Source organism: Protomyctophum bolini (assembly GCF_963924005.1).
Source record: "Protomyctophum bolini genome assembly, chromosome: 10".
In the NCBI taxonomy this organism is placed as follows: Eukaryota; Metazoa; Chordata; class Actinopteri; order Myctophiformes; family Myctophidae; genus Protomyctophum; species Protomyctophum bolini.
Window position 1 is genome coordinate 10,600,045 of NC_137871.1, and position 23,851 is coordinate 10,623,895.

At 45.4% G+C, this 23,851-nt stretch overlaps 1 protein-coding gene across 1 annotated transcript in view; it reads right to left on the reverse strand.

Moving 5' to 3' along the window:
• gpc3 (glypican 3) overlaps window positions 1-23,851 on the reverse strand; it is a gene marked incomplete at its 5' end in the record, with an annotated part of 154,228 nt that overhangs the window by 25,587 nt on the left and 104,790 nt on the right. The gene's annotated exons all lie outside the window — the stretch shown is intronic.

Here is a 23,851-nt window from a genome sequence, read left to right on the forward strand (position 1 = left end):
CACACTCCTCTCTCTCTCTATCGCTCTAATTAGTCTCATGTCGTGCAGCTGCGTCTAGATTCTGATCCGCCGGGAGCTATAGAAAGCATAGGTGGAGGCTCCAGGCTACTGTATGAACACTGAGGCTTTTATTGTGTATTCAATTACAAAATTCATCTACAAAAAAAAAAGTTGGGGAATTCAGTTTTAATGAAAATCTATACAGGGGATTCCACGTTGCAAAAGGCATTCTGCATGATTATTGCGATGGCTTAACAGGGGGAATTCCGGGGGAAAACAGAAAGAAAAAAACGTTGGTATTTACCATACTGGAATTAGAATCGCCGTGCAGAGGGGAAAAAGTTTGTGCACCGGTGCCAGAAATGTTATTTTCATCCCTCCAAATGTTCATTCAGAGTGGGGAGCGAGTGACTGTGGTATAGTGGCTCCATGTAATTTAATGGTAGAAACTAAATCCCTGGGATGAGAAGCCATGATGGGGATGGTGTTGATGTTGGCCAGCAGCATTGTCTTCAGTGGTTCGTCTCTGGGCAACACAGATACAGTAACACAAACACAAAGAATTCCTCTCACAAGTGCACATCAATCAACATCCCGGAGAGCTCCGTCACAGCGGGGTTCAGATCACCAGGTTACTGAGGTACTCGGAGGGTTTGCCAGATGTGATCGATTCATGTCAAGAAGACAGAATTCCTTTTATCTCCGGTTGTCAACTTTTTTTCTTTGGGGCGTCACACAAAAATAGCAAAAAGCTCACAACGAATGACACGGCGACGTGTTGTGAACTTAAATAAATGTGCTACTTTTTGAAGCATATGGAAAGTGAAAGTAGTTCCGTCTGTCTGTGGGTTTTATAAATATTGAACCAATGAAATATATTAACAAGATCCCACAACACAGTTTCCACCCGAAGAGAGAGAAAGAGAGAGTGCGAGGCCATTGGAGGTGAGCTTCCCTCCCTCCAATGCATATATGGGAAGCAGTGTGCCCTACAAGTGCACAAGTGCATTGATTGAAAGAATAGGTACATTTCAAGCACAACTCAATACAAAAACTGTTAACTATGTGGACGACGCCATAAAGCATTACACTTGTTTACAATAGGGTCCACCATGCATTTTCAACTTGATAGTGTTTGTGATTTGGGATATTGTACTATTGTGATATGGCATAAACTTGTTCTATTCTACTATAAATGTGCCACTTCTCTGTGTGTCTGCGTGCCTGTGTGTGTGTGTGTGTGTGTGTGTGTGTGTGTGTGTGTGTGTGTGTACGGTTGTAATGCACGCAACTCGAGGACCGTCTTCTAATTCGACACACGCGTTCCACACCCCCGCAGGGAGTGCAGTGCCCGGTATCGAGTCGGTCGGACCCACGGTTCTCTTAGAACCACCACAAAAGGCTCTGCTCAGGCTCTGCCAATGGGCCTAATCAGCCTAAATCCCCTCACCTGTGCAATTTCCAGCCTCTGCCTCAGCCAATTGATTGCCATGAGTTGACAACAGTTGGTAGGGCGTTCCACATTTTGGTGACATAGGAGTGAAATGAGTTTAGTCCCTTGTTTGTGCCCGAATCTGGGTTTGTTGAAATCTGGTGTTGTGGGTGTAGACTTCGTTATTTAGACAGGTACAAGGTACATGGGGATGTACTGTAGCGAATCTTGTGGACCAGACCCATTGCAATATGCTGTACTCTGTCGTCGACCCTAAGCCATTCCAGCCTATCAAAATGGGCAGGGGTGAGGTGGGTTTGGGGAGTCAGTAGTAGCCTGACCAATTTGTTTTGGGAAGTCTGGAGCCTTGTGTTGCTGTGGTACCAAGAGGTGCATGCATAGTGGAATAAACTTTCTACAAGGGCTCCTGTTAGGGTCTTCAAGATATTTTAGTTGACCAGCGAGGAGATCCTGTATAGGAATCTTGTTCTTTGGTTGACTTTTTTTATTACGTTAGTGGTCATTTTATCACCGGAAAGATTTGCCTCCAGGATGGAACCTAGGTAGGTAATTTCATCTTTTCGTGTGATAATATTGTCACCCACTCTAACCAAGAAGCCATCTGCCTTGCTGAGATTGCTATTTGATCCGAAGAGAATGGATTCAGATTTTCCCAGGTGTAAAGATAGTTTGTTATCAGAGAGCCGGGTGCAGATTCTACCGAGTTCAGAGCTGAGGGCCTTTTCGCAACCTGCAGTTTGTTCCTGTCCGAGACCAGCAGACTAATTTGTCTCAAAGGTCAAATCTTTTCCACAGTTGGATTCTTTGCGTAGTTATTATACGTGGTGAGAGACTATCAAGGACACTCGATCGCCACCCTAGTCATAATCTGTCCGCGGTGCTGCCGCGACCACAACCTATAGCTACGTATCCAAAGCCTCTTTCTGAACAGTTTCCACCTGGCTACCGTCAGGCTGTTGAACAAGCACTGAGCCCGCCTGTCACCAGGCTGTCCAGGCGACACATTCCACCACACAGGATTATCTTTCTGCATATACACAGTATGCCAGTGGTTCGCAAACCTTTTCTGGATCAGGGCCCACTTGAAAACCTCGGAAGAATTCGCAGCCCTGCACACATCTGACCACTTAACACGGCAGCTGACATTTCAATCAATCAATCAATTGTTGTTCCGGCTTGGACGAATGAAGCCTATACACAGTATAGGGATGTGCCAATGAGACATTTTGGCCGATTAAATTAATTGCTGTTATGGCCGATAACCGATATCACCGATGTGGATATGATCTCATTCTGTATTGAAGAATTATAATAATTTTGTCCATTCTGAAAAATACATGTAACAGGGTGTCTGCACTACCTTTATATTTAACATTGTGAGCTTGTAGATCTGTTCAAGCTGTTACTTTGGGCTTGTTTATCTGTAAAGACAGACCGATTAATCGGGCCGGCCCGATTGATTAATCGAACCGACGCCGATTGATCTAAAAAACAACTAAACAACTAATCTCCCATCACTACCACACAGTATACTTTTTAAGGTCTCATTTTATTGGTATCACTTTTTAATAGTAATGTATATACGGTGTCATCATTACAATCTTTAGTGTTTGGCCAATTATTTGGGGGCCCACTATAGCGACACCCTCTGGGCTCACAGTTTGAGAACCATTGCAGTATTATGACTGCAGGTGCACTAGCGCTGTCAGTCACATATACATACACACTGTCACATCTGTTATAATATATGCTGCTATTTCCACTGCCTTGTTACATTGATATTTTCCTTTTAAACCACCTTATGTACATATGTCTTACTATACATCTGCTGCTATTTTAACTGCCTCATTCCATCGCTATTTTAAACATGCACCTTATGTATATATTTCACACTGCTCATATTGACTTATCTGGCCTGTTCCTCCCCCCCCCCCCCCCCTCTATTTCTTTCCACCTTTCATGAAACTGCAATTGCACAAACCTATTTATAATAATATAATAAAGTTGAGTTGGGTTGAAGAGAACTCAAAGGAGAGAGAGAGAGAGAGATTGAGAATATTGGACATACAGTAAATGGGTCCAACAGTATAAGTGATATATCTGCTTACTGAACAAAGCTTTGCTCTTAATAATGATTCAAATGTAATTTGGCTCAGCATTAATCCAGTTTTGCCACCATGCTGTAAATTGCAGCTGTGTGTTTTCTAGCGGATACTTTCCCAGTGACTTTCAGAAGCGTAGTTGTGCAACACATACCGGAATACTGTTTATTGAGGACTGTGGTAAACTAATCAACTCATAAATTACACACAAATGTCCAAGAGCTGTAAATCTGTTTTTTACTGAGGAGCTTTAAATTCTTCTCGACCAAATATGAACGGGTGGAGTGCGGCAAAGTGTCAAACACAATGGCCGTCGCACATTAAACTGAACAAGAAGTTGCCAAAGATTTAGGGAAACATGAAGGGTGCAGAGAAACGAGAGTTTCTCACAACCCGCTAGTCGCCCTTGCCTGTATAGCTACATTACTGCTTTAGTTACAACATGCAACGCTGCAGGAATGAGGTTGGCTTCCCAGTGGTGGAAAGTAAATAAGTACGCTTACTCAAGTACCGTCAGTGGTGGAAAGTAACGTAGTACATTTACTCAAGTAACATTTTGAGGTACTGGAATACATGGAGTATTTTACTGAATTTCCAATACTTTTACTTTACTACTCCACTACTATCTCAGAACAAAAATATTGTATTTTAACTAGAATGATTTAGATTTTGATTACCAATACAAAACATACATTAACCACTTACTCCCAATATATAGGCTACTTCTGCTATTAGAAAATAGCAGATCTACAAGCTTGTAGTGGGCTACATAATGAGCATTTTACAGCCATTTTTCATTTGCAACATTCCGTTTTCCTTTGCTTCTTCCCAGTGGTGTCGAACATGAGACCCTGTGGACATGCGGGCCTCAGCGGCTGCTTTCTGACCATCTCTGCTGCACCTCCAGAACATCGCACATGATTAAGAGTCCTGCCAAGCTAACAGATGTGCCAGATTCCAAGCCTCCTTCCCTCCCCTTGTCACCGCTCCTTTCATCTTTTCCCCCGGCTCTCTCCTTGTTTGTTTTTTATTGATTTCCGTCCTACCTGCATACGTCAGCATGCATTTTTTGGGTTGTTGTTTTTAGTTGTTTTCCCGTCTGTGGGAGAAAATTGAGTTCATATGGCCCCTTTACTGGTCTCAGGTCAGCTACACAGCAGACGTCAAGCCGAGAGAGAGAGAGAGAGAGAGAGAGAGAGAGAGAGAGAGAGAGAGAGAGAGAGATAGAGATATAGAGAGAGATGTCTGCCTGATCCCCAGACTGTGAGAGAGTGGAGGAATTAAAACCCAGAGATAATCGCAGAATTACGTCAGTCACAAGATAAACAACCCCCGTTCCCTTTCTCCTGGCCCGCATACACAGACCAGTCAATCTGGGATTTTTACAAGTGACACAAACTCTAAAGTTTAGACAGGGAACACATGACACCTTGTTCTAGCATGGGCCGCCCCAAACAAGCCTCCATTCATTTTCCCCAACATTGAGACCATACATGGCGGATGACCGCAACATTTCTGAAAGGCTGGTCACTTTAGGCCGGACGGGACGGACAAACAAGACGGTTCACAGACGCCTCGGCTGATCCGAAGCAATATTTGGACTCCTGGTATGAGAGCTCGGCTCTCTGACCACCCTGGAATAAAATGTGTTTTGGCATGCATAGCAGTGCTGCGGCAGCACTGCCTGGTTTGCTGTCTAGTGTAGCGCCACCTGGTGTGAGAACGCATGCCCTCCAACAACACAGAGACTCGCAGAGCTATTTCAAATGGCTCTCTCTATAGTCTCCTTCCTCCTCCCCGTGACTGATGGGAGTTTAATGGACTGAACGTTGTTTGTCAGCGTGTTCAACAGTCCTCAACAGATTTACTGAGATCCTAAAATTCCTTTTCAGGGTTAGGAGTCTTGGCAACGGAGTCGGACATTTGGGACAGGAAGAAGAGAGGAGTGGAGTGGAGTGGAGTGGAGTGGAGAGGAGAAGAGAAGAGAAGAGAAGAGAAGAGAAGAGAAGAGAAGAGAAGAGAAGAGAAGAGAAGAGAAGAGAAGAGAAGAGAAGAGAAGAGAAGAGAAGAGAAGAGAAGAGAAGAGAAGAGAAGAGAAGAGAAGAGAAGAGTCTCAAAAACAAATTATAAGCCAAAAAGACTGAAAGTAAATACAAAAAAAAACAAAACCTAAAAAAAGGTGTGGGCAGTGAGGAGAAACATTGGCAGCAGCCATGGCGTCCATGTTTAGCAAAACCACAGCATGTGCAACGGTCCACCTGCCAGCAGTCCCAACATCGCACCGCAAACACATCAACACATTCTTCTTTCTTTAGATAGACATTGTGCTAACGTCTGGAGGACTAGACATGAGGTGTTTTTGTTTTCTTTTCTTTTATATTCTAGTCCTTGATTTCCCGTTCCACATGTCAGGTCTGCAACACAGAGTGGTCGGTTGCTGGGAGTGATGACATGACCAGCTAAACATAGGAGAACAGACGGTAAGAGTGCGGTAAATGTGCATGTCGTGGCATCTTTTTAGCCTGGTTTTCCCTGTTGCCCAACTTTATTTATAGAGTAACCTCAAAAGGTTTTGTGTTTATTATTTCGGCCCCTGTGACGTCATGTGGGTCAAACTCAATACATCATCATCAGACATCTTCATCATACTTAACCCATTCTGACCTGAGATCAGATTCATACGAGGTTTCCACTGGACACACACTGGTCTGATGAACCCATTCTGACCTGAGATCAGATTCTAAAAATGTCAGTCGTTCTTCGATTTTTCAAAAATAGCAGACCTACAAGCTCGTAGCGCGCCACTCGGTGGCGCGCTATGAGCTTGTAGATCTGCTATTTTTCAATAGCTAAAGCATAACATAATGTGAACCCCAAAATGGGTTCCCGTTCAGAATGGGTTAAGTGTGCTAGTCGAGCCCACACTGTTTCTTCAGTGTGGTCCGTGCAACCACACTTTGTTTGAGCGGTGCTAACCTCTCCAACATGTGACTTTGTTGCGACCAAAGGGGCGCAGTTAACTATGGAATCGTGCGTTTTTTTGGTCCGACAGTGTACTCACTCAAGCCCCCATATATTGTGCCCGGGTCTCGTGACATCACTATGACATCATCAGGGATGATGGTAAATCCGGGATCATAGTAAGTGCGACGTGCTGTCGCAAATTAAGCCCATATATGGAGATCCCTGATGTCATCAATATTAGTATGTGGATATACTGTATATCAGAACCTGACATTCCATATGTTGATCCTTCCCCATCCATCCTTTCGCTTTGCTTCCATTCGATACCTGTCCATTTAAACTGCCCCAAAGTTATTTTGTGCAGCCGCGCCCGGCAGCCGGCGAAACACTAGGCCCAGAAATTAAGGCCCGGCCCTATATCTGGGCCCTCATCAAACCCTGTACACTCAAGACACTGCCCCCCGCTGCCACCCTTAGATCTCCATATATGGAGCTGACCTGTTCTGACATCTTCTGACACGTTCTGATCTGACCTCATCAAACCCTGTACACTCAAGACACTGCCCCCCGCTGCCACCCTTAGCTCTCCATATATGGAGCTGACCTGTTCTGACATGATCTGACCTCATCAAACCCTGTATACACTCAAGACACGCTCCATATATTATGGCCAGTGCACGTGACCTCGCCCCTTGGGCGTCTTACGGGTGTGTGTATGTGTGTCTATTCCGCCCCCCTGTGTGACGGCATGTGGCAGGGCTTACATCGCCGTCATGATAAAGGGCACCGCTCACACGTTCGGCCCTCACACCTGCGGTCGCATATGGCAAATGGCATAATATGGCACATATGGCATAGCAGTTGAAACTGTGGCTCTCGACAGCCGCGTGATCTTTATCCGAGTCCTTGTCCCTGTTCATACCGATATGATGGAGACCGCTGATGTCATCAGTATATATTAATGCCTTGAGATATTGAGCTTGAGAATCATTTTAGTGACCTATAAATGGAGCCGTGGCACCCAGCTGTGCCTGCCCCCCTGGAAGAGGGTGCAGGGCAGGGCCTTGCTTGCAGGGCGCTGTGGGGCTTCTCATGCCCACTGGCTGTCTGCCTCTGTGGTTTTCTGGAGGGGGGGGGACGGGGGGGACGGGGGGGTTGTGTTTGTGTCGAAAGTGACGCTGCTTTCTTGGCACGGCCCGAGCCACAGCATGATCCGACAAGAGCCGCCCTCCGGATTTATACCACAAGAGGCAGAAACCTCAAGTCACTCTGCTGGGCTGCAGCAATCTTCTGCAATAAAAACAAAAAAAAACACAAAAAACCCCAAAGCGAAAAGGAAGCAGAGAGGAAGCAAATACATGAGGCTTTTTTTTTGGGGGGGGGGGAGAAATACTCAAGTATGTTTCTCATTAGGAGAGGAAATCTGCTCGCCCTCCCTCTCTCCTGCTCCACTTGAAGAGCCGACGCGTCGGGGGGGGGGGGAGCCGGAGAGAGCCGCATGGCTTCAGTCGACAGCTGCCGGACAACAGCAGCGGAAAACACATGCAATCAGCGACGTCGGCTGAGAGTCCCGCAGGCCGCAAAGGCCCGAAGCTTCACCTCCCGGCTTTATATATACAACAAAAGCAGCGAGTCACAGTCAAGTCGCAAACCGAGGAAACGTCGGCTTCAAAAAGGGGGCTGCACAGCACAGCACAAAGCCCAAACATGTGGCCGATTGCTCAATGCAAGGGACCATAGCCACCAGACAGAGACACTCCGACCACAGAGTCTGTCACACACACACACAGCCTCCCACACATGACATGAACTCCACAACAGGGTCACTGGCTCAACACGACAGCTGCAACCGGAGCACGTATACACTGCCACTGGCAGGGTCACCCCCCGGAGACCCCGACAGCAACCTGCTCCGCATGACGAAACCACAACACACCGCAAAGTAACCCATTCTGACCTGAGATCAGATTCTAAAAAAAATGTCTTCTATCTACACACATCCTGACGGTTTTCCATTCTGACCTGAGATCAGATTCTAAAAAAATGTCTTCTATGTCAGTCGCTCTTTTCGATTTTTCAAAAATAGCAGACCTACAAGCTCGTAGCGCGCCACCGAGTGGCGCGCTATGAGCTTGTATAGATCTGCTATTTTTCAATAGCTAAAGCACGACATGATGATAATAACACCAGAATGGGTTCCTGCCCAAAATGGGGTAATATCTGAAGATGAATGAGAGGATGTAAAACACGACCGACAGGACAAGGTTATACCAAGTGCTCTGGAAAAGAAGAAAAAAGTGGAAAATTAAAATTAAATAACAACTCTATAAAATAGAACACCAGTGCAAAAAGTGAAAACACATGAGACAAGGTAGAGGTTGCAGTGAATGAGTGAACAGAGAGAGAGAGAGAGAGAGAGAGAGAGAGAATGAGACCGATATAGAGATACACACAAAGAAAGAGAGGGAGACGCCACGCGCACACGCACACACACACACACACACACACACACACACACACACACACACAATGAGTCACGGCGATGGAGACAGAGACAGTTGATTGGTATCAAGGTGGTGTGTTGTGTCCTCGCGTCCTCCCAGGCAGAGAGGAGGATGGACATGTCTGGACATGTCTGTCACCATGACTTGGGCCCCGAGACGGAATCCTATCCGCTGCTACACAATGTTAAGTGTGTCGATGCCTCATCCCATCTGAAACATCTCGTCGTACACCCGCGTCTTAATCACATCTGCACAATGCAGCACAGTTTCTCCTCGCCAGTGGCAAAATAAACAACACTCACTGTTATAGCTTCATTTATACCATTTTTATGTTATAATTTAGCTATTGAAAAATAGCAGATCTATACAAGCTCATAGCGCACCACCGAGTGGCGCGCTATGAGCTTGTAGGTCTGCTATTTTCGAAAAATCGTTAAAGTGTGCCTCAAATCTTTCCGAAAATTGTCATGATTTAGAAAACGTATTTTTTTTTTTTAATTTCGACGTCAGGCCTGAATGGGTTAAACGCCGCTGTTGCACGGTGTGTGACGCGCTGTGAGCTTGTAGATGATCGCATGACACCGTCGTACGACAAGGTATAAATTAGACTTTAACTTTGTAACTCTGTGAAATGTATAAATTGACCATTTAAACTTATGGGGTTGTACCGATCCGATCACGTGATCGGAAATCGGGGGCCGATCACGTCGTTGTCAAATGATCGGAATCGGATCGGGGAGCCAAAGAAACTTGACCCTATAGTATTAACCCAGTTTGGACTGGGGTCGATTAAAAAAAGGCTTCTACTGTAAATCGTAACATTTTTCTGAAAAACCTATGTTTCTGTCAGTGGTGCTCAACCTTTTCCATGTCAAGGACCCCCAGAATTCTCTCTATTGGGCCACGGACCCCCATCTGAACATATGTAGTTCCAGGGATCCCCCAGGAGCAAATATTTTAGTTAAAAATGTTATATTCAGTGATTTGCGCCACATTTTAACGATCTTTCAAAAATAGCAGACCTACAAGCTCGTAGCGCGCCACTGAGCTTGTAGATCTGCTATTTATTCAACAGCTAAATTATAACATAATGTTTAAAACACCAAAAGGGGTTCCCTCCCAGATATTGTCTGTGATTTGGGATATTGTACTATTGTGATATGTGATTTATCAAACATTCAAGGAACCAGGTTTATATGCATGCCATGGACCCTCATTTGATTCCTTTGTTTTCGGACCACAATCTACACAAAAACCCTCCCTGTTAATATAGAGGGTATGAGTTAATACTTCATTTGTAGGCCTCCTCCCGTTTTCCCAAAAAGGATCTACAAGCTCACAATTTGTGTCAAGTTTCATGAAAAGTAGGGATGTGCCGATCACGTTTTCTTTGCTCCCGATCCGATTCCGATCATATGGATTTTGAGTATCTGCCAATACCGATTTTTCCAGATCCGATATTTATATTTGTATATAAACACGTTTATGCCATATCACAATAGTACAATATCCAAAATCACAGACATGATATGGATATCATTTTGATACTATAGGATGTCCAGATCGGGTTTTTTTGCTCCCAATCCGATTCCAATCCTTGTGATCGGCCCCGATTTGATCAGGACAATACCTGTAATGAAAATACACCAGTCTGGTCCTGATATTTTTCAGGTAGACAAACAAAACGTGTCACACTCACGATGTGAGTTTGTGGATTTGGCTATATTTTAGCAATGTTGTATTATCGTTTTCTAAATTATTTGCTTTCTCTAAAGTCTTTGACCAGGTTGAAACTAAGTCATCAAATCATCTGTAGTTCAGTTGGTCCGATCACAGCTATTATGGATCTTATTTGTATAACACGGGCATTCATCCGAGCCGCAGGCAGAGGTCAGTCAGTCAGGAGGCCGTGGATGAATTCAAGCAGACAAAGCTACACAGAGCCTTTCAACACAGGCCCGTTTTTCTTTGATAAATAGAGGAAATGGACATTCCATATAGCTAATCCCCACATGACCGGCTGCCCATGTATCAAGTTAGCAGCCATGCTGTGTGGTGAATGGCCCACATACCTGAGACGGAGAGAGAGAGAGAGAGAGAGAGAGAGAGAGAGAGAGGAGAAATGAATGAGGGACACCGTGGGAGAGAGGAGAGAGAGAGAGAGAGAGTCAAAGTGAGAAGAATGTTAGATGGAGAGAGCGAGGGAGAGAGACCAAGAGAGTGAAAGCGAGAGAACACAAAAGAGATAGCGACCGAGAGAGTGAAAGACAAGCGAGAGAGAGAGAGAGAGAGAGAGAGAGAGAGAGGCTGAGAGAGTTAAATAGAGCAAGAAACAGACAGAGACCAAGAGGAGAGAGAGCAATAGAGAGAGAGAGAGGGAGAGGGAGAGAGAGAGAGCAAGAGAGAGAGAGAGAGAGAGAGATAGAGAGCAAGAGAGAGAGAGAGAGAGCAAGAGAGAGAGAGAGAGAGAGAGCAAGTGAGAGAGAGAGAGAGAGCAAGAGAGAGAGAGAGAGAGACAGGGAGATAAATGACAGGAGACACTTTTCCACAGTGAGTCATGGAAAGTGACGGAGAAGTGGGCCGCCCCGCAGTCCCACCCACTTTCCCCAACTCATTACTCAACTTTTATTGAATCAGAAGTGTGCAGAGGAGGGGGGAGGGGGAGGGGGGGGGGGGGGTGGACCTGTGTTCTCTCATCCACCCCCCCCCCCCCCCCCCCCCCCCCCTTCCAACTTCTCATGCGTCGTCCAATCTGTCCACGGTATGTATGTCACGCTGCAGGAGCTCCGACTCAGACAACATTCATTTCCTACCTATAATTCCCGTCGGAACACAACACAGAGAGAGGGGGGGGGGCTCTCCCGCCGGTCGCGTGTTAAACGGCCCGTGTGACCACCCCCCCACCCCAGCCCACCCCACCCCCACCGCCACCACCACCTTTGTGATTGGATCCAGAAGAGCTATTTACAGATTTTTTTTTCCCCAGTTTGGCCTGAAATCTGAAAGGATTTTCAGATTTTGGCTGGAATGGCGTTTCCTCAGTTATAGTATAATTGTTCTCAAAGCTTTAAGTTAAGTTCCAGAGACTGTCTGGCACATGTGTATACGTATAGCCTACATCCTTTTTATAGCTGCACGGGGGTGCAACAGATCAATGCTGATTCACCCCAAACTCGTTCAGAAGAGGACAAAGTGTACACGGATAGTTTTACATAAGGGATGACTTCACCCATGCATTTTCAACCTATCTTCGTGTAACTTGGTCCTCTCCTCACTAATGCGCACGATAAAATGGCACAATTTGTTTCTACTCACTTTGTCTCATATAGGAGGGCTGTGGGGACAGTTCAGAAAACCCGGCGCCTACCAGCGACATCCTTAGGCTTTTATTTTATGTATTTTTCAAACAAGATTTCACACTTTTTATTTTATTTTATTATTAACGCGAGGACAATGGCTTCCATTATAGCATGCCAACTTCTTTCCAGGAATAGAAAGCCTGCCGTTTCTATTAGCTTGGATTCCCACAGAGACACAGACCAAGTAGGGAGGAGAAAGATGTACCACATTATAATGAGCATTAGTGAGGACAAATTACATGGAGATAGGTTGAAAATCCTTTAACCACTTGAACCCTATTCCCGGGGTAACATTTTCCAGAAATAGCCAATCTAAGAGCTCACAGTGAGCTTGTAGATCTGTTGTTTCTGGCAAAAGGATTTGGTGTAGAGGGAACCCAAGAGCACCTAGACCAAGTCAGAGCCAACTCAGGTCCACTAGGTAAAGAGCTGGTATATATGCAGTAGTGGTTAAGAGAAGTAGCAATACCAATATAAAAAAGACACTGTTGCAAGAGAAATGACTGTATTCAAAATGTTCCTAAAAGTATGGTTTAAAGAAATGTGTTTCCAACTTTGAAAATACAAAAATGTTGCATCCAAATATACAATACTAACTAACTAAACTTAATAAAGATTTCAAATAATTAAACAAGTAAAATATTTGCCTCTGAGATGTAGTGGAGTAGAAGTAAACTAATTGGTACGTAAATCAAGTAAAGTAAAAGTACAACAACAGTGTTGAAGTAGCCTTACAGTACTGCGGCAATCGTACTGCTACTGTACCTTTCCACTGCTATAGGAACGTGGCCTGTGAGTTCTGAGGGACAAAGATGGAAACAATTAATAAAGCGAGTTAATTCGGCCAGTGAGGAAATATCTGCATGACAGCAATTCCCACAATCTCTTTCTTCCCTTTGTGGCAGTGCAAAGGGAAAAATAATAGAGACATATTATGTCTGTGAATGTGGCCAATTGTGGTCCATGGGGTTATATAGCAGTCTAACAAAGTCTCATTCCTGCTGGCTAAATCAGATTAGTGCTCCTCAGACAAGCTGCGCTTGTCTCTGCTCTCTTCCCCATCGTGTTATCACCGTGGTTCCCAGAGTCATGTGTTGCTAAGGAACCCTCCCCTCGCTCCCATCAGCAGGCCAATGATCACAGTCCCATGATCACACCTACTGTGTGCAGCCAGCCAACAGGCCAGCCGAGCAGCCCGTCAGTCAGTCGGCCAGTCAGTAACCAGCCAGCCAGTCAGTCTGCCAGACAGACAGTCAACCAGTCATCCTAGTCAACCAGCCAGCCAGGCAGCCAGGCAGCAAGCCAACCAGTCAATCAGTCAGTCAACCAACCAGTCAAATAGCAGTCATCCAGTCAACTAGACAGTCATCCAGTCAACTAGTAATCATCCAGTCAACTAGACAACAGTCATCCAGTCAACTAGACAGTCATCCAGTCAACTAGACAGTCATCCAGTCAACTAGTAATCATCCAGTCAACTAGACAACAGTCATCCAGTCAACTAGACAGTCATCCAGTCAACTAGACAGTCATCCAGTCAACTAGTAATCATCCAGTCAACTAGACAACAGTCATCCAGTCAACTAGTAGTCATCCTGCAGTCAACTAGACAGTCATCCAGTCAACTAGACAGTCATCCAGTCAACTAGACAGTCATCCAGTCAACTAGACAGTCATCCAGTCAACTAGACAGTCATCCAGTCAACTAGACAGTCATCCAGTCAACTAGACAGTCATCCAGTCAACTAGACAGTCATCCAGTCAACTAGACAGTCATCCAGTCAACTAGACAGTCATCCAGTCAACTAGACAGTCATCCAGTCAACTAGCCAGATAGAGAAACAGTCATGCAGCCAGACAGCCAATCAACCAGTCATCCAGTCAACCATGGCCAGCCAGTGAAACAGTCATGCAGCCAGACAGACAGCCAGGCAACCAGCCATGCAGTGAAACAGCCATGCAGCCAGGCAGACAGCCAGTCAAACATGTATTATTGTATTATTGTGAAATCAAATCGTATTTACATTATTGTGCTGTGTCTCGACGACGCTGCAAATGAGGGAAACCTAAATGTGCCTCAGCTCAGAGAATAAATAAAGGTTTGGATTGAATTACACTGAATTGACAATCAGCTGGTAGGGAAGGCGGGGGGGGGGGGGGGGGGTGAGAGGAGGTCAGGCCTGTGTTTACTCATTGGAGAACAGGAGATACACCGAGAATGACAGAGAGACCCTGAGATAAAAGGGCTACAGAAACAAGAAACATGGGAGAAGGAGAGAGAGAGAGAGAGAGAGAGAGGGAGCATAAAATGTAAGGAGAGGGAACGTGTTGACAGGAGGAGTCTCTCTCTCTTCTCTCTCTCTCCTCGTCCAAACGAGGAAAGAGCCAGAGGAAGAACCCAGGAGGTCTGTGACCCTCGCGGGGAGACCCCCTGATGACCCAGCAGAAACAGGAAACAGGAAGTGCGACCCCGTGACCTTTTTTAAGGGGTAGGAATAGTGGGGGTGTGAGGCTGGTGTGCTCCTGTTACACGGCAACATGTGACTTGATGACATCAGCGCTGTAGGCCTACTACTGTACATGCTCAGCGCCGTACAGCAGTGTTTCTCAATTATTTCCATGTCAAGGACCCCCAAGTTTGATATTTATTTGGCCGCGGGACCCTCGTCTCAAACATATGTTGAGATGGAAGCAAAGATTTGAGTTAAAAATTGAAATATATAGATTTGCACACATTTTCTTGTTTTTCCCCCAAACTAATATACTACAAGCTCATCTTTGAGCTTGTATACTGTACATGTCTGCTATTTTTGAATAGCCAAAGTGTTCAGAAGAATATGCACATAAAGTTGCACACAGATGAACACTTTATTAGGCAACGTTTCGGCCAAAGACCTTCTTCGGCAGATGCCCGAAGTGTAAAATATGTATAGAGTGGATAAAATCAAGGACCCCCCTCCAGACCACCCCCCCCCCAGACCCCTCACACACCAGACGCAAAGGAAAACCTTCTCATGGAACAGCGTTACAGTTGCCCCGGGCAAAATGTCATCGCCGATCGTCAATCACTCGTGTAGTCGCGCAAGATGAAATATTTCTTGAGTGACAAAATCCCAAACGTGTGGTGAATGAAGTTGAGTTGATAAAGCGAGTTCTGTGTAATTCACTGTTATTATTAATACTGTCATTATAACAGCTCTCTAAAAACTGTATGTGGAAATATAGCTCCATGGTCCAAATATTTTGTTTTGAAATACTTTTGTCTTTTTGTTTTTCAGTGGAGGAAATGAAAAGTCTAGTGCACTGACCTTCAACACACACGCACGCATGCAGATGCACACACACACACACACACACACACACACACACACACACACACACACACACACACAGGACAGCATGGGGTTTTTATAAGCTGGCTGTGTGATAATTACAGCCAGCAGGGAGGTAGCACTGTGGGCGAGAGAGACAGCGACAGAGAGAGAGAGAGAGAGAGAGAGAGAGAGAGAGAGAGGGAGAGAGAGAGGTGACCCTGCCTTGGGCCTCAAGACTGGCAGGGAGGGGAGAGAGGGATGGTATTTAGAGGGGGAGGTAACATACAGGTGGTGCAGAGGGTGTAATGGAAGGTGGAGGTGGAAGCAGTACTGTTAGGAGGGACGACTGGGCACCTCATTAGCTATTTAGGAGGAAAGGGACTCTCTGTTTGACCTCCCAACCAGCAGGGGAGAGAATGGGGGAGGGGAGGGGAGGAGAGGAGAGGGAAGGTTCACATTGGGGTGGAGTGTGGGGGGCGGGGCAGGGGTGTAGATGGGTTCCAAACCCTCTGAAATATGTCCACCGCAATATTAAAGGCTGTGTGTGTGTGTGTGTGTGTGTGTGTGTGACGTGTGTGTGCGTGCGTGCGTGCATGTGTGTTTGCGCGCGTGTTTGTGTGTGTGTGTGTTTGTGTGTGTGTGTGTGCACACAACATATGAAGCAAGCTATAAAACCTTCTCTTCTATTCAGTTAGTTCCATGAACCTTTTTTCTTTCTTTCTGGAGAGACAGTGAGTGCAGGGAGGGACACCCACTCCCCTCTCCGCAGCACCCCAGGGCTCCTGTGAGGTTTACACCAGGTGTCACACTCCATTTGAAGCACCCTCATGGCTACCGCGACCCCCACCCCCACCCGCCCCGCTTCCAGGGCCCTACGATGCAGACATAAAAAAGTCGAGGCAGAGAGGGGCCGAGAAACACCTGAGGGGCTGTATTAAATAACGTTTGAAAATCCCTCAGTAAATAAGATCAAACGGGGGCTGCCTCCTTTGAATGGCGCGGGCATAATGGCCGGGTTAGCTATAGTGTACGTTCGCGAAACAGCACGTCTGGTCTGACGCCCACGGTGTCCATTAGTTTGATTGTAAGCATACGCGCTCGTAGGAGAGGCCACGGAACGAACGAGAGGACGAACGCTATGGCCTGCCTCGTTTACCTGCTTCCTACTCTGTAGACACGCTCATTAGAACACACATGGTGGCGGGCGGTGCAGTGGTGGAAAGTAACTAAGTACATTTACTTGAGTATATATACCGAAACAGCATTGTTTTGATCTCTTCTATACACTATACTACTTCTACTCCACTATACATCTCAGAGCCAAATATTGTTTGTTTTCGAACCCACATCGACCTGTCATTTGAAACTTTTTTGTTACTATAGTTACTTTGCAGATTTATATTATTACAAAACATATATTATTGCCTATTTTATACTTGTGCTATTTGAAAACACAGACACACAAGCTCACAACGCATCACAACGCGACACGTTGTCAGCTGTGTGCTATTATATCTGAGCGATAGAATATCTGAGTGTTTTATTATTGTGATTGTGAAAAGGGTTCATTTGCATAAAGATTTTTACGTTTGGTATAATATATAATATACTTATCATACCAAACGTAAAAATATTATTTTGATGCCAATACTTTTACTCCAAGTATAGCATTGAAAGACATTTACTTGTATAACAGCACATTTCTACATTGTAGGCATTGGTACTTTCATCAGAGTACTTCTGAGGTGCTCTTAACACGAGGATGGTGTTCATAAAAAACGGCAAAATAAAGTATCGTTTGCTGCTGTCATTTAGACGAGAACCGTGTTCAAAGGAGGTGAAAACGCAACGAAGTGAAACCACCTCCCAGAGTGGAAATCTTTTAGAACGCCGTTTCCTATGGTCTCCATATAAACAGGCAAACCGGTGGATACGCAAAAATTGTGACATCATGGCTTACGTCAGCTCTGGTCGGCTCACCCGTGTCCTACGTTTTTACATGGTGTCATAGGCATGCGTCAGTTGCTAGGGGAAACGAACAACAACAACCATGTCGGATAGTCCGGTTTGCTGGAGGTGTGATGAGGACGCGACGTTTGTTTACTTTCTGTGTAGAAGAAGAACGGAAGTAGTTCTACGCATGCGTGACTTATGTCTATGGTTTATATATGCGCTGCGTCACACGGACCCCACAAGGACACGCGCCACCTAGCGACCTGGCATATATATGCATGCACTTTGTAGCGTTTTCATTCAAGTGTGCGTTCTCATGTAAATGGTCCAAAACAATGAGAACGCAACGGGACTTTGACGTGTTATATGGAGATGGTCGCCGTCTAAAAGAGGCCTAAGTTGGTCTGACGGTGGATCCAGGCGTGGTGCGTTGGGAGCTAGGGCGTCGGTTCAGGGCTTCATGTATGAAGAGGTGTCTGGTTAATTTATTTGGCCAACTCTTATAGGTGTGTTTGAGCTACAGTTCGACCAGGACCCTCTTAAAGTGTGTCCAATAATAGCAGTGTGTGTGTCTGTGTGTGTGTGTGTGTGTGCGTGCATGCACACACACACTTCTATTACTATACTTGTGAGAGCCGTACAGTAGAATAGAATTTGAGCAAAAGTAAGATGTTGCCTGACGAAAGCAACTATGAAGCACCGTAGAATTGGAGTAAAATAGTGGACAATTCTCTTGGTCTTTCACAAGACAAAATGCTGTCATAGTTTAAAATATATTTGGAGTGTTATAGTCTTGCAATATAGGTTTAGGCATTTAGAGGTTTGGGTGGTTTTATTACATTTATTGTAGTGTCGCACACCGAAACACACATCGCTGTCAGCCTGTGCGTTGTGAGTTTGTCGATCGCCCATAAACTATATAACTCAGGCTTTGAAAATGAGAAAAAAAAATCACATTCCTAAAAGTGGCGTTCAAAAATGTCATGTCCTCACAAATATAGTAATAAGACCAACGTGTGTGTGTGTGTGTGTGTGTGTGTGTGTGTGTGTGTGTGTGTGTGTGTGTGTGTGTGTGTCCTATTAAGTGGGTATTCGGTATGGGCGGTGCATTAGGTGTGGAAAGCCAGGGTGACTGCTGCTGCTGCTGCAGCTCGCAGGAAGTGAGGCTGCGTGATGGAATTTGCGGCGCCCGGGCTCTGGTTTATTTTCCAGCCCGGATTCCTGTCCTACCTGCAGGACGTTCCCAGGTTCTGGCTTCAATTAGGCTGGGAAGCTGGACAGAGGAGGAGGAGGAGGAGGAGGAGGAGGAGGGGATAGAAACGTGTAGGGGTGGGAGTGTGAAAGTGGAAGGCAAGGGGGCGACGGGGGCTGCAGTCTGTCACACACAACTCGGCACAGCCGGGGAGGGACTGAGAGAGAGAGAGAGAGAGAGGATGGAGGGCAGAGGGAAAGGGAAAAGCGGTGAGAAGGGGATATAGTGGGGAAAGATGAAAGTAAAACGAATGAGCCACGAGGGCAGAGATTTGGCCAGAGTCAGCCAGAAATTAAACCGTTTCAACGTCTTCCAGCTTATGACTGTAATAGTGTCTCCCCGCCACCGACTGCACTGCACAGCGCAGCAATTCTCAATCTTTTTTAACGTCAGGGACCCCCAGTTTGATGTGCAATAGGTTAAGGAGTCCCTTTTTATATCATTCGGATCTCAGTGAGTGTACAAATGGAACCAAATGGACCCATTGGGGTTACAGACCTAATAAGGGTCCATTGGTTCCTATATCAATAATTTGGCCCTGGGGGCCCCTGGAAGATGGAACCCCCCCTCAAGTTCCCCTGGGGGTCCGGAGAACCAGTGGTGTAGGGGAATAGTGACAGAATTATAACGGGTATTCTCTGCTGTATATACGAGGCCTAAAAGTTACTCAACAAAGATATATAGCCAAATGATTTTCTAATGCGTCTCTCCAAAGAGCATCGCATAAAAACCTCAGATGAGCCTATCAGAATAACCCCCCCCCCCCCCTGAGTTCTGCCCCTCCGAATGGCAAACTCGTCTGACAAATTAGAGGGAAACGCTCTATAATCAAAGACCAATCACGTAATTGCTCCATTTCGCCACTAGCTCAAGCGTCTCCAGTGAGATTAGTCGTACGGAGGAGTAACGCGATACCCTGGGAAGTCCAACAGATGTTCTGAAAAACAAACTTTCTCCGGATGACAAGAACACGTCGGTCCAAATAGGGCAGATATATAATCCAATCTAATTTAAAATCTGTGATAACTGTGGATATATGTAGCCATGCTCATCCAGCACGACGCATCCAAACCACACATTGAGAAATCACAATTATGTCTGGGACTCTGGGAAACAGTAAGCACAACGTTTAGGAAAACCACGTAAACCCAAATATGCTTAGCTGACCGGGGTCCCCCCAGGCTTTATTCTTGGTCCGATCCTTTTTTCCTCTACACCAAAATATTCTCGCTGCAAATAGCCTATCAACAAGCTCACAAGCAACTGTGAACTTGTAGATCAGCTATTTCCCCCCAGAATATAGGGACACTAGGGGTCATGTCAGTACAATTTCATACATGGGAGTTCTGATGTGGTAATCACAGGAAATCGTCACCTGGGCCTCAATGGGGTAAACACTAGTCAATGCCTCTTTATCAGCCCTTGGTATAGCAAGCTAAGTGTCTGACTTAAGACAAGAATGCACTGAATGCTAGGACCATGCATTGCATACTAGAACCAAACATTCTAGAACCATGCACTGGCTACTAGAACCAAGCATTATAGAACCATGCACTGCATACTAGAACCATGCACTGCCCACTAGAACCATGCACTGCATACTAGAACCATGCACTGCCCACTAGAACCATGCACTGCCTACTAGAACCAAGCATTCTAGAACCATGCACTGCCTACTAGAACCAAGCATTCTATAACCATGCACTGCCTACTAGAACCATGCACTGCCTACTAGAACCATGCACTGCCTACTAGAACCAAGCATACTAGAACCATGCACTGCCTACTAGAACCATGCACTGCCTACTAGAACCAAGCATTCTAGAACTATGCACTGCATACTAGAACCATGCACTGCCTACTAGAACCAAGCATACTAGAACCATGCACTGCATACTAGAACCATGCACTGCCTACTAGAACCATGCACTGCATACTAGAACCATGCACTGCACACTAGAACCATGCATACTAGAAGCATGCACTAAAAGCACATTGAAGTCCTGTACAGAGATTCAGCGACATGGGGGAACATAACCTCAGTGAAAAGCCATTTCTCTGCATGCATTTATAGGGCACAGCTCACTGTTAACTTGGCCGCGGTGGAATCATGACATCAGCCGCTCCAGGCGTGAGAAAGCCTCGTTTTATAAGCACACGGAGGAAAGGCTTTGTGTTATTTTCTCTTTTTCTGTGTTTAGTTTAGCCGCGCGGAGAAGTGAGGGGTTATAGCGTCCGACGGGCCAGGCTGTCCGCGTATATCTCTCCAGATACACTCTGATCACCGCTGACAACGTGAGAAATGACACACTTCCGCTGCGGAGCGGCCGTTTCATGAGGCCATCGCCGACGGAGCACTTAAGGAGGAATGGGAACATCGGGGGGATTAATGTTGGAAGGAAGTGGATTCTTTCAAGGGGTCCCACGTTCCCCTCTCTGTAGGAGAGCAGAGTTGCGAGGCCCCTTGGCCCGTATACGCTACACAAAATGTCTGCACACACACAGCAGCTTGCCAGGGACGGATTCATGCTTATAGCTACAATCTGGGTCACTTCTATAATAGCCCGACGACCCGTGCCAGATTTTCGGGGTCCAACGCCGATCCCGATTTCGGAAGAATCCTACACCGCCGATTACAAATGTTTCCGACCGATATTTTGTCCAAAAAAAAAAAGCGTGCAGGATTATAAATCATGTCCCAAATGTTTCTTATTTAGAACACACACGTGTGCAAGCGCTCTGTCAATCTAGAATACACGTACCAGCACGCCTTATACCCTTTGGGTCTGAGGATGCTGAACGCCAGACGTTATCAGATGCAGCCATCATCGGACAGAAATTCCACCGTTTTAATTGGCGTGGCACAGTGTTACATATCCAGGAACATGACGCATCCGCACATTATCTCAATGTTGGCCCCATCCTCAAACGCACAACATAAACAGGGCAGATGAAAGCCATTATCTGTGCATGCGCGGCGCGCTGGCCTACACTCTGCTATCAGATGTTCAATTAGTCTTATTTGCTTTAGCCCAGGCAACATCCAGAGCCGGTGGTCGTTTCAACAGGCTGGGGGGGCGGCAGGACTCGTAAAAAAAAGACGGGGATTACGTGCTGCAGCACAAAACACTAACTTTCTCTTCTCTCTTCATTGCCTCCTGATTTTTCAACCCACGGCAAGACAAGTACACTGAAACAAGACAAGAGACGTTTATGCCATCGACAGGCCGGCTGACCAATGCATCATGGGAAGTGTAGGATCACGTAGGAAGAAAGAAGAAAATATGGTTGTCTCTAGTCTATATCCAGTAGACTATATGTGACAACATTTGACTAAGGGACTGCCATTGGATTTTTTTGAATTTTCGTTTTTTTTTTCATGTCACATAAAAGCAGGGAATCATAGCTTCAAATTGACATAATTGGTTGTTCAGTTTGGCCCACCAGTTTTGGAGATATGACTTGTAATGTCTTGCAGAAAACAGCGAGTTGAAAAACAGGCTTGAAAGGTTCACTTCTGTGGTCTCTAACGTTACACCTATAGCTACATGTTTGGACATTTATTTCATATTTACAGCTCCGACACTTATTTCAGACATGCTCTAGTATGTGACGACTCCGAGTCTGCCTAAAATAAATACAAGTTTTTCTCCTCTTGTGAAAAGCTGTAATTTCTCAGTCAAATCTAGTCACATATTATGATAACAATCGACGATGAACTAAAATAGACATGAACAACATGATAACTCTGCCCCTTTGAATAGTTGTACCGCTCGGCTGTTTCCCCCCCAACGTCACATTTGAAAGCTGTTTAGTTCCACAGGCAGATTTGATTACAGAGCTTCAATAGGAACAGTCTGCAACAAAATATCCGATCTTCAAGCTCACAACGTGTTGCATTGTGACACGTTGTGACCATGTTTCCCCCCTGTGTGACGCAGTGGTGCGACAATGCATAAATCTGGCATTCCTACTCCTGTCCATCTCCCCCCCTATGCCCCATGAGGATCCCATTAAACCAGTTATGTTTAATAGCCAGTCCTTAACTGATAGAATAAGAACTTTCACATAAACTTCTCAATCTTCTTCTGTTTTTAGTGATCTTGAATGATGCTTTTGTTTTCGTACAGTTTTGGGACAGAAATAATCTGCCATTGTTCGGATTTCAATAGACAGTTCAATAAAAAGAAAATCTGTGAAAATCATGATTTACTGCTACGCGTCTTTTTTTTTAATCAGATGCTGATCTCAATTATGGAGGCCGAGATCCAAGCAGAGGTTTCAGATTAAAATAATGAACGTGCTTGACTGGGGCTGTGGCTTATCAGAGAGAAAAAAAAAAGAGCGAAAGCTTTAGTATGGAGACACATATACAGTAAGCATGTACTAACATCCTTATGCATTCATTACATACCAGAGACAGAGTTATGGGAGGGTGAGAGAGTGAAGAGACACACAGGGAGATGAGCTAAAGAGAGACAGAGAGAGAGAGACACAGGGAGAAACCGAGAGAGCACGAGAAAGAGAGCGAGAGAGAGAGAGAGAGAGAGAGAGAGAGAACCATGTCTGTTTATGGGATTGTGGGGGGGTTTTAGCACAATGAGTCCAGTCATCTGACCAATCTGCGTTTTTCTACAAAGATCTCATCAAAAGACCATCAGCAACATGATCTCATGGTAAACATCTCCACTGAAGCAGTGCAGTGGCTGGCTGGCCGGCTGCTGCTGCTGCTATACAGTGTTTATGCCTATACAATTGTAGGCCTACAGCATGAATAGAAAGTTATAGTGCGAGAAAAAAAGAAAACCCATTATATGTACTGTACGCATGTGTAAATGTCATATATTGCCAGGAGCATATATGAGACGGTCGGAGGCGTTGGAGCCATATATGGAATGTATATAGTACACCACATAAAATATCTCTAGGAAAAGAGCCAAATTCATGTAA